At 41.9% G+C, this 12,599-nt stretch overlaps 1 protein-coding gene across 1 annotated transcript in view; it reads right to left on the reverse strand.

Annotated features, from left to right (window-relative positions):
• The window catches only part of LOC126355491 (octopamine receptor Oamb-like), an 879,391-nt gene that overhangs the window by 543,429 nt on the left and 323,363 nt on the right, over nucleotides 1-12,599 (reverse strand). The gene's annotated exons all lie outside the window — the stretch shown is intronic.

Genomic DNA, 12,599 nt, shown 5'->3' on the forward strand with positions numbered 1-12,599 from the left:
TCTCGCTTGACATCACTGAAGTCGCAAATGGCGGTGGTTTATGGTCAGTGGAATTGACGCTATAGGACATCTGGCTCGGAGCTGAGTTACCGATTTGTAACAGTTCATTGTGTCACTGAGGTGGCAACTGCTGCTCATATTGCTGCTACAGATGCAGTACGATGCGCCAGGGTCATTTGCCGAACACGATAGCCTTCCCAGTCTGTAGTGCTAAGAGGCCGTACAAGGGCTTGCGAACGAATGTTTTCGTGACCACCGCTTTTGGCAGTGATGGACATTGCTGCAATCCTGTCATATCTTTATACATGTACATCCATACTCCGCAAGCCACCTGACGGTGGCATTATCACCGGCCGTTGTGGCCGAGCGGTTCTGGGCGCTTCAATCTGGAACCAGGCGACCGCTACGGTCGCAGGTTTCAATCCTGCCTCGGGCATGGACGTGTTGATGCGCTTATGTTAGTTAGGTTTAAGTAGTTCTACGTTGTAGGGGACTGATGGCCTCAGATGTGAAGTCCCATAGTGCTCAGAGGCATTTCAACCATTTTTGGTAGCATTATCGCTGAAGGAACATTCAGCTTCTCGTGGACATATTACATGACCTCGTTCAAACTCAGTGAGGTGCTGATCACGGCGTATCTTGACTAATATCAACTCGCCGCAATCAATGTCAAAGGGACCTAACGATCACGATCGCTACAACGTATATTTAAAGCAAACTGGTTTTTTCCTCGCACTGGCGCTACAAGGGACACTCTTATGCGACTGGTGCGAACTGCGAATAAACACCATGTTTTAGATGTAGAAACTTGCCTACCATCTTTCCCTTATTTCCCAAAAATCCTTCTTGTTGTTATGATGTTTTTTCGTAAGTGTACTTCAGTGGATGGAGTGACTCTCTCTGTTAGCAACTCACATTACAGTTGTCCAATAAAGGCACAGTTTGTGATGCTATTCAGTGAGGTTGCTGCCTGGGTAAGCGACAACTTCAATTTTTGTAAAGCGGATAAGGTTCTTAAAAACACGAACTGCAATAATGTTCGGCCAGCCGCTGTGGCCGAGCGGTTCTAGGTGCTTCAGTCCGGAACCGCGCGGCTGCTACGTTACCGGTTCGAATACTGCCTCGGGCATGGATGTGTGTGATGTCCTTAAGATAGTTAGGTCAGAGTAGTTCTAATCCTAGGGGACTGACGTTAAGTCCCATAGTGCTTAGAGCCATTTGAACCAGTTATACAATAACGTTCCAACATTAAGCTGTACATGGACTAGAGATTTAGTGGGTATACTATCACTAGTTTCTGCAGCTATCCAGCCATTGCGGTCCTCGTGTCTTTGATATTGTGTGTTGTCAATATCCGATGTAATTTGTTATTTCGGTGTCAATACGGACAGAGACATGTTTTAACTTGTGATTATAAAACTGTTTTGTTATCATCAAGAGAACACTTAATTCCATTATTATAGACTTATGTATTTAAAACAGTCTTAGTTGTGAATTCTGGTCTGTACCTGAGGCAGCAATGATCTCTTATATTGAGAAAAGTGTTATTTAGCTAATGAAATTTGGGAGAATTTAAACCTATGGACTGACAAGCATTTTCCCTGGTGCTTCTCGTTTCTGGGATATTTTTTCTGTGGAAGATATGGGCAACAAACTGACCCAGAGGACAAGATCGTTAGTGGGTTAGCAAGTGGGCGCCTGATAATTTCCGTTCCTGGAACGAGGAATACAGCAGACGCCAGTTAACAGCAACTGCGTGAAGTAATGTAAAAGTGCCCTCCTCATGAATTTGATGTTCTGTGCTACTTGCGGCGCTTTTTATGGAGAAGACATTTGCAGTAATATATTTTCTCTATTAAACTGTAGTAGTGGATGAACGACATTTTCAGGCAAAATGATGGTGTTTTATGTTTTACCAACTGCACTATCTCAACTTTACGAATGGTTCCAGAAGGCATGTTTAGCCTGTATAACTAAGCGGTGGACCCGAATTCGACTCGTGAGGCGCGCGCTGGCACTGGTGTAATAGCGTGCAGCCTCGCTGCGCGTTTCCGCAACCGCCACGGCAAGCTGCCCGAACGAGAGGAGGGGGAAGGAGAGGCTAGCAACACGCCACATTTAGTTCAGTCACACTACATACGACTTAGTCTTATGTTTCACGTTTCGCAGCAATATAGATCATAAATAAGACGAATTTTCAGTCTTCTCTAAGTATTATTAGTGCGCTCAAGATGTAACACAATTTTTATCTGGTATCGACTGTCAGTGTATGGATAGATGCAGAGAATTTCAAATTTTTTCGCACTCAGGCTGCCACGTGTTCGTGACTTTGTACTGTAATCGAAAAAAGGAATGGTGATAATTATGGCCTCTTAATTCAGCCAGGAAGGAAAATCGGGAAGCGCTGGACAAGTGTGGATTTTACACATTTCATTCACTGGTAGAATACAAATATATTTCGCAGTTTCAAACACACAACAGCAAATTAAGCTTATATTTATTTTTTAATTAACTAAAAGGCCAAGCAATAAGACTCATTTAAAATTCAATGCCAATTCAAATAATTTACAAAAATATTTAAAGGTAATTTTAATCTAAGGTGACTTAACAGTCTTTAAGAAAAACACGTTTTAAATGAGACACAGAATGTAATAAGAGCCGTAATAAAGGCAGAGGTAAACCTAAACGACAGTACCAGAACAGTTCAGAACGGACTCGGTTACCAAATGGCGAGAACAAAACTGATTTAAATTTGACTGGTTAAAAAACTAAAATCACACTTAAAACAATGAAAACCAGTTTAGCACCAATGTCTAGGAAAGATAATTTAAACCCAGGAACATGCATTAATCGAAGATTTAACAGATTTTCCTACAAAGCAAGAATAATTAACTTGCAACAGATTAAGGTATACTTTGGGATCCCAACGTACATCAAAATTTGGTTAAGGTGAAGGATAAAAGCTAACGGATACAAATTCGGAATAATTCCAAGCATAAACTTAACTCGAAAAGGAACATTAAGTAGTGCGCCCACGGTTGGTGGAGACAACGTGAAAGACAGACAACGGCGAGAGCTTCCTAGTGTGTGCACTCCAAATGACGTGAACAGACGGCTTAGCAGGACGACGGTTCGTGCAAACAGATGACTCTTGGAACAGAATTAATTAATTTGAGCTGTTCCCAAAACCCATGACTACTTAACTGATTTCTAATAAGCTTACCAAAATATTTTAAAACCATCTATTTTAAAAAATAATTTCAGCGATAATATAGTAATATTAAAAACTTTTCCTTCATAGCAAATCATTAAAAGAGCCACAAGGATACTCACATGACAGTCAAACCTCAGCAATATACACATTATTGCATAACGGTTCGCATAGAAAAAGTGCGTCTTGGAAGAGATTAAAATTTGTCAGAGCCACTAAATTGAACGGACAACATAGACCTTAAGCATTAACTTCAAACAAACCACGAAACCGAAAGCAAATCATAAATAGGCCTATAAAATAATCATCCAACATAACTGGTAAAACTAGACATTTCACTGCACCTCCAATTGAAAACTATATCACCAATTATTTACTTTAAAAACCAGACGAATTAAATGGAGGTGGGCAAGAACGGGTAATGCATATACTATTGTATACCGCCAACCTTCAAAATAAGCATTCTTCTGGAACACGGCACTTTAAGCTGGCTAAAGGTACACTGGCTAAAGACTCACAAGAACCACGGTTAAATAAGGTTAACATATAAAACAAATCATAATGAAATACGAGCCAATGACTCAATGTTACATGTGTACCAGATCTTGCAATCACATTGCCCTCCGAATATCATTGAGCCACGGGCGTCCGCACCTCACAAACAGAAGGGAGACAGGCCAAAGTGATGATGAAGACTGCCCTGACAGCTGGGCGCCCTTTTGATAAATCGCAGCACAGGCCATGTCGGTACCCGGTAACTAGCGCGGGGTAACGTGACGCCACTGCTGGTCGCCCACCAACAGCTAACACCACGGCGAAGAGGCCCGCAGGGAAGACTCGTTCCAGCTTCGCTCCTCGGCTCACACCGCCCACCAAAGCGGCCACAACGCCCAGAGCCGCCAATCCAGAGGACGCGGAGATCCAATCGCAACATTTTAGTCAAAGATCTTAAGAACAGTGATATCGATACATTGCGAGAAAGCCGCCATGGCTCACTCACACAAATACATCGATCGAAATACTGTAGCACTTTTGCAATCTCATTAACGCCTTTACGAAAATATCTCTGCAATTCTTTGAAGGCCCCAATCTATTATTCAAACCTCGTCTTTTCTTTAACGGCAATGAGCTTAAGGAACTGGACTGTGTTAATTAAAATGAGTCTCTTCTACAACACTATTTTCTTCTTACATGCATCCCCATCAAATCAGTAAGAAGTAGTTTCTTACTATACGAAGTGTGCAGTCAAATCTACTTAAAATGCCAGACCTGCAATCCATTCCAGATGCTTTAATTTTAGTTCCCGCAATTCATTTTCTTCTTACATTCAACAACAGCGATTTTTAAATTAAAAAAATCGTTCCACGCGTCTCCCATGACTTAACCAACGCACTTCGTAGTGCTACATAAAGTCTTAATATTCTTCACTAAAATCCATCGAAAGCTGTCGCAATTGACTGTGAGATAACGCGTGCGAGTTAAGAAATTTTACTATGCATACTATCGTTTTCCATGCCTGCAAATTTAGCACAAAGTACTTCTTGATGAATCCCGTCTGACCATCGTTTTACTTTTTCATTGTCAACTACATCCTTAAATTCTCTTTGTATGTGTATTAATATTGTTAGGCAGAACATTTGCAGCATCCGTCGCTTATACGACAGTATAATAGGTCTGTGTGATGAAAATTATCATCCCTGTCTTTTCATTAGCATTCATTTTTAAAGATCTGTGATGGAAGATGGGTTGTTTTTGTGCAGCCAACCTGTGAACGTTCTTCACACCACAAACAAACAGCGATCGGTAAACAGTGCTGACACAACGATTCTGCCGAACTGGGGTCAGCTGTACTGGCTGAAAAATACCGCACCGCATTACTAAACGAAATGTCGCGAGTACTCCCCGGACGAAACGAGTGAAGACGTGACAGGCTGGGCCTGGATCCGCAAGCGGTTGGCACATCCCGCCCATGTGAAGTCTGGCACGCCGTGGCAGTCCATGGTGTAAATACTCATAATATGAGACGCACAGATAATGTAGAAGCAGTTTTACACCATATTCTCAACTGCATTGCTTCTGTCAAGGCAAGCGACTAACAAATTATTTCGTATGATCATACAATGTATACTTTCACGGCTGGTATTGACATCACTTAAGACTTCCGGGACATTTGTTTCGTGATTATTAACGTAATACGGAAGCTAGACCTATTGTTAACAGAAACTGTGGTGAGAGTACATTTGGATTAACATAATAATAGTCAATTTTCAAAGGCGATACCTTCTTATTTCGTCTTATATTTACTTTGCTTAAAACCAGCCTTAAAATTATTACTCATTAAGTAACAAACTAACTTCATGCATTGCTATGTTGTGTTTTTTATCTATGTAAGAAAGTGTAGAGACACAGCTTTGATGAGTCGCATTGTAAAAATACTTGACTGAATTGTTTTACTTAGTTTCTCTACACTAATATGAATTCAATCTGAAAAGAATAACTCACTTTATCTTTAATAAAAAGTTTGTTAAACTGATTGTTGAAAAAATAGGCTGTTCAATATCTTCTGAGTTTCTTTCTGAAACTGAAAGCTTAAATTACATTTATTGAAAGACGAATTCATTAACTGTTTCATGTTTGATGAATTTCAAAATCAGGACTGACAACCAAGACAGAACTATTTATTTTTACAAGGAAAGTTTCCAAGTTGAGTTGATATAACTAAATACTGATACTGTCTTTTAGTGAGAAACATAACTTTGTAAAATGATAAAGGTAAAGAGTGAAGTGAAGTGTTAAATTTTGTTTCTCCCTAGGCTTTCACAAAACGCTTCGAAAAATGTACAACACCTTATAGAATATTCCAGCCTGATCACACGTAGAGTTAACAATTCTAAGTGCATTCAGTTTTGGTCTAAAGGGTTCTCAAGCACTAAATAATAATATTTTTTATGAGACCGTATCTAGAGGCCACGAAAGCCATTCAGTGTTGTAGAACGATCACGCAGTTTTGCGGGCGAGACAAGCCACTCATAATAAAGGACAGGGAAAATACCTTAAAATGTAAGAAAAGCAAATAGTTGCATAGATCACGTTATACGTGGCGAGAACAGAGGCGTAGGGTCGTTAAAACCGCCTATTTATGAACATATGATAATAAACTAAAAGCTGTACGAATGTCTCTCTCGACAAGCAATGAAACCACTGTAATACAAAATCTCTCTGAAGAGGCTCATGTTAAATCAAATAACTAAGAGAAAATTGCCCAGCTCGATGGCTAAACCCATACTGAAACCATATGAAGACAGAAAAATCAGTATTATACTGCCTCTGTTCACTGTAAGACTGTTCACGCACTGGAAAAACTTCGTAATGTCTTGTTCTTCGTGTTGTCTGGTCCCCTCGCCCGCAAGACCTGATATTTTGATGTACAGGTATTTTTTCTTTTCTTTCATGATCTGCGCAGTTCGAGCCGGCTAAACGTTGACAGATACTCTGGTGGCGCCTACTGTTGATAAAGATTGTAACTACAACAACAAAACTTGAAGGACTGAGCACAGTCGTTGGCTGATGGATGATAGTATCTGCACAGTAACGTATACCAACGAAACAATTACGATGACGTCAAATAGAATAAACTACGCAAAAAAGAGTGATACGTTTTGCGAGCAATCTGCAAATAAAATGATAAGACATCTTTTATGAAATAATGTGCTTAGGGCCTCTTAGTTAACAGTTAATGATGAAGGAAGAAGGCGATTACCATGGCCTACATAATAGTCTTAAGCGATTCAGCACCTGTATTGATATTTGAGACCATCCTAATTTACCGTTTCGTCTCATTACACATTTTCAATTAGATTAAATATTTCGATCACTCTGGGTCATCTTCAGATATAAAGAGTTGCGTCAGCAACCCGTCTCGTCTACTCAGAAACGCATATCAGAGCGCTGATTAAGAATGTGCAAGTTGGACGGAACAATAATTGAGAATAATCTTCAGAACGAAGTGTTCAGTGTAAAATAGTGTTTGGTTGGTCTGTTTCTATGTACTGAAGATGAAATGGTATGTGAATGTTGTCATCGTGTGTCAAAGAAACTTATAAAAAATTATTTAACAATATTGCTTTCTTTTAAATTAAATGGATTCCGCTTTATATGTTGCGGCGGTAGTTGTAGAGAAAATTGAACATAATTTACGCTTGCAATGTTCATTTGGCGTAATCAACTCGCAGATATTACTTCAGGAAATGGATAGATATGAAAAATTAATTCAGATGACTAAGAAAACTACATCGTGGCAGTTATCAGATTTTCCTTTTTCATCGACGGTATTATTTGCCTCATTGGTGGTAAAAGAAATACGAATACTCTTGGTGTAGCTGGATAAAACACGCCAGGAAAAAATTAAATAAAGCTGCCAATTCAACTAAGTACCTGGGTGTTAAAATTACGATCAACTTCAGTTGGAAAGACAACATAGATAATATTGTGGGGAAGGCGAAGCAAAGGTTGCGTTTCATTGGCAGGACACATAGAAGATGCAACAAGTCCACTAAAGAGACAGCTTACACTACACTCGTTCGTCCTCTGTTAGAATACTGCTGCGCGGTGTGGGATCCTTACCAGGTGGGATTGACGGAGCACATCGAAAGGGTGCAAAAAATAGCAGCTCGTTTAGTATTATCACGTAATAGGGGAGAGAGTGTGGCAGATACGCGAATTGGGATGTAAGTCATTACAGCAAAGACCCTTTTCGTCGCGGCGAGATCTCTTCCGAGGGCGAAAATATTTTGTTGAGCCCAACCTACATAGGTAGGAATGATCATCAAAACAAAATACGAGAAATCAGAGCTCGAACAGAAAGGTTTAGGTGTTCGTTTTTCCCGCGCGCTGTTAGGGAGTGGAATGGTAGAGAGATAGTATGATTGTGGTTCGATGAACCCTCTGCCAAGCACTTAAATGTGAATTGCAGAATAGTCATGTAGATGTAGATGTAGAAATTCATTCTTTACTGTACTGTCTCTCAGCGACCATAGTCTGTGTCGTTTGTTCGTTGGCTCCACGCCAGATCATTGTATCTTTATTGGCGGAAAAAAGTCACAATACCAAGAACAGCTGTGCGACATAAAAGAAATGAAGTGGCGCGTTTCTAGATCTGGTAGATGATGTCTATTCAAATTTCGCGCCAGTCGAATAAGAGCGGAGTTAGTAGAGATAATGTGAGGATGAAAATCGGATTTTCTTTGGATCCACATTGCAACAGTCGTGAGCATTAGTTACTATTGAGCCTGAAAATGGTGAGTTGGTGTTACTGAATAATATCTTTAAGGCGACAAAGGCGCTATCACCATAACCTCGCTGAGTTTGAAAGAAGCTGTGTAACAGGGCTGCAAGAATCTAGACATTTCTTCTGCGATACTTCAGAAAGACTTGACAGCAATGTATCCACTGTACGGTCGCAAGATGTCCGGTCCCAGGCAGGCTACTTGGCACTAGCAAGAGGGAAGATCATCGTCTTCGGCGTATGGCTGTGAGACATCGTACTCTATCTGCAGCAGAAATCTGAGCACCGGTTGGTACTACAATAACACAACGAACTGTCACGAATCGATTAATTCAGGGAGAGCTCTGAGCCAGATGTCCTGTAGCCTGTAATACACTGACGCCAAACCATCGCCATTTGCGAGTTCAGTGCTGCAAACCGTGAGCTCATTAGAGAGTAAGGTGGAGGTCTGTTGTGTTGTCTGGTGAAATCTGGTTATGCCTCGGTGCCAGTGACGGCCGTGTGTTGGTTAGGAGGAGGCCAGTTGTGGATCTGCAACCACCCAGTCTGAGTGCTGGACCTACACCAGCAGTTATGGTGTGGGGTGAGATTTGGTACGACAGCCGAGCCCTCTGTCAACGTTTACGTCAATATGGTGACTCGTGCTGTTGTAATGCCACTCATGAACAGCATTCCATGAGGTATTTTGCAACAGAATAACGCTGCAACACATACCGCGTTTGTAACTTAACATGCTCTGTAGAGTGTCGACATGTTGCTTTGGCCTACTGGATCATCGGATCTGTGTCCAATAGAGGGCATATGGACATAATCGGACGATAATTCTGCCGTGATCTACGGCCAACATTAACCGTCGCTGTATTGACTGACCAAGTGCAAGAGGCAACTCAGTCAGACAGAATAACGCTGCAACACATACCGCGTTTGTAACTTAACATGCTCTGTAGAGTGTCGACATGTTGCTTTGGCCTACTCGATCATCGGATCTCTGTCCAATAGAGGGCATATGGACATAATCGGACGATAATTCCGCCGTGATCCACGGCCAGCATTAACCGTCGCTGTATTGACCGACCAAGTGCAATAGGCAACTCAGCCTCAGACCGACCTTCGACACTTGTACAATACAATGCATGCTCGAATTCAGCATTCTCGCGATTACACAGGTTATTAATGTACCAGCAATTCACATTTGCAATGGATTATCCCGCGTATCATTAACCTGTGACCTCGCAAAGTTAATCACTTATATAGGTTACGTAGACAATTGTACTACCAAAATTTCATAACTGTATGTTTACTACTTCATGGTGTTGCGATTTTTTCGCCCTCAGTGTAGATATGACGCTCTTACTATAAGCTGTGGTCTCCCGGAACTGCGTCCGTTGGAAGACAAAGGGCGACACGTCTTATGAGATTCAGTAGACACAGGAGTTAGCAAGTATTGCAAAGGGAACTCTCCATGTTTGATGTGAAACATCCGTTTTCGTCTGTCGTCTCGGAGTTTGTGTAGCACCTGGCGCTGGCCAACCCTCGTTCGTGGCGAAAATCAACGCCCTGTAAGGGCCGTGGGTGCAGGAGAGATAGTACTCCATGTACTGCTCTGTAAACCTCATTTGCTGGCAGACTTTAATTATTTATACACACCGCTACACATATGCCGTGACGTTAACTAAGTACCGCAAACCTCCTTAAGAGCCGGAAGACGGGTTAATTTTCCGGCGTAACGTCAAGCGCCAGCACCATGGCCAGGAGCAATACAGCAGAGAGGGCTGTGAGACGACGTCCACCAGTGGTACGCTGACTGATCCCTCTCTAGGTCGACACCGAGACAGGAGCGGCATCTAGGCGAAGACAATATAAGCGCCGAGTCGCTTGGCCTCGGACCGTGTGTAGCCGATCTACAAACTCTACAGCAGTGACTTATCAACAGTATTACTCGTCTTGTATTCGAGTTTTATCATACTGAAGAGATTGCTTATGTTTCATGTCGCCCTTTGCTTGCGACATCCCACCATAAATTCACAAAGTTAATTATTGTTAATTATATTACGTAATAAAAACCTATTGATACTACGACTACTACTACTACTACTACTACTACTACTACTACCACTACTACGTGATCAGGCCCAGTGGACCGCACGCATCTACAAGTTTCCTCCTCCACTGTACTCTGTCCATTGCTGCTATCCGCCATTCGTCCACATCTATTGAGACTTGGTTTAAATCTTTATGGAGTCCATCCCTCCAACGCTTCTTGGGTCTCCATGGTGGTCTCTTTCCTGTAGGTGTGAAATCCAGGAGCTTCCGAGGCCATCTGTGATCCTTCATCCGGTCACATGGCCGGCCCGCTGCATTCGTTTGGATTTGACAGTTCCTGCTATGTTGGGCTGCTGGTATTGTTCCTCAAGCTCTCGGTTGTATCTGATGCCACATTCCCCTGTATCTGCATCCAGAACCGGACCGAAGATCTTCCAAAGCACTTTTCTCTCAAAACCAAGGAGCTTATGGAAGTCCTGTTTCCGGATACCCCATGTCTCACAGCCATATAGAACAACCGGCTGGATCAGAGTTTTGTACAGTCGAATCTTGAACTGTCTGCAGAGATTTTTGGACCGAAGCAGTTGTGCTAGGCTGTAGTAAGATCGGATTCCTGCTTGTATTCTGGCATTGATCTCTGCTTCAAATGTCGAGTTCTCAGTAAAAAGTGCCCCTAGGTATTTGAACTATTGCACTATTAATACTATTTGCTTGAAATGTTGTCTCTATCGAAACCAACAGCTTTAGAAAGACTCAGATCTGCATGCTTGATTTGAAAAGGAGCTTCGCAAACAGTCGCTACTGTCTCCAATATGTTTATAGCGTCTCGTCCATAAAGAAAACTTGATAATACTACAAGTTTCCATTGGAATACAGGGAAATTTATGATCTCACAAAAGACCTTGCGAAGTCCACCTGCCGGCCGGTGTGGCCGAGCGGTTCTAGGCGCTACAGTCCGGAACTGCGTGACCGCTACGGCTGCATTTTGATACCCGCAAAACTCATAAAAACCTATAGGCTACTTTCTGTTGACCCACACTCATGAAATTTGGCAAGAAGCAAGGTTTCACAGTACAACTGAATGAAAACATTCGAAAACTATAAATTTGTAGCTATATCACAAGAAAATAATTTTTTGGCATTGTTATCCGACATTCTGTCTGTCCGTCCGTCCAGAAAAAAAATTAAGTTTCTGTGTGAATGCAATCGAAAGACAAGGCCAATTAAGTCACATCTTTTGATAATTTGCCGGCCGCGGTGGTCTAGCGGTTCTAGGCGCGCAGTCCGGAACCGCGCGACTGCTACGGTCGCAGGTTCGAATCCAGCCTTGGGCATGGATGTGTGTGATGTCCTTAGGTTAGTTAGGTTTAAGTAGTTCTAAGTTCTAGGGGACTGATGACCAAAGAAGTTAAGTCCCATAGTGCTCAGAGCCATTTGAACCATTTTTGATAATTTGACAATTCGCAACCTGTAGGATACTTCTCATCGGCCTGAAGTCAAATGTGGTAGGAATCAAGGTTTCAAAGTAAAGCTAAAGAAATAAATTTGAAAACTGTAAATTTGTAATTTAATCACATGAAAAAGAATTTTGTGATCCTCTAAGGTCTTGCAACGCCCAGGATCGGTATGTTTATCTTATGTTTCTCACAAGAAGCATCAGTTCACGCCACCATCCATTACTTCTGAAGGTATGAGTAACGGAAGTTAAGCTGTAGCCACTTCCTGAGGCACCAGAGGCAACGAGTAAGCGGCAGCAGCCACGCTGAAGCGTGTGCTGAAGCTCGCCTTATTTATTAACGTCGCCACGGAAGCTACCCCTTCCGGCTCTTCACTCTGCTGGATCCTATCCTTCCACCAGAGGTGCCATGGAGGTCATCACGGGAACGTAAGTCTTCCGATACTTTATGTTACGAGAAAACAGTCCCTCTCCCTACGATCGACAACTGTCACATTTCACTAATGTCAAGCGTATGGCAATTTTAACCATTCCATCAAATTACAATTCTGTAGTCTAAGAATGGTGGCACAACGTCAATAGCAAAAATCTGAAAGATAAATAAA

The sequence above is a fragment of the Schistocerca gregaria genome, chromosome 3, assembly GCF_023897955.1.
Source record: "Schistocerca gregaria isolate iqSchGreg1 chromosome 3, iqSchGreg1.2, whole genome shotgun sequence".
NCBI classification, from domain to species: domain Eukaryota; kingdom Metazoa; phylum Arthropoda; class Insecta; order Orthoptera; family Acrididae; genus Schistocerca; species Schistocerca gregaria.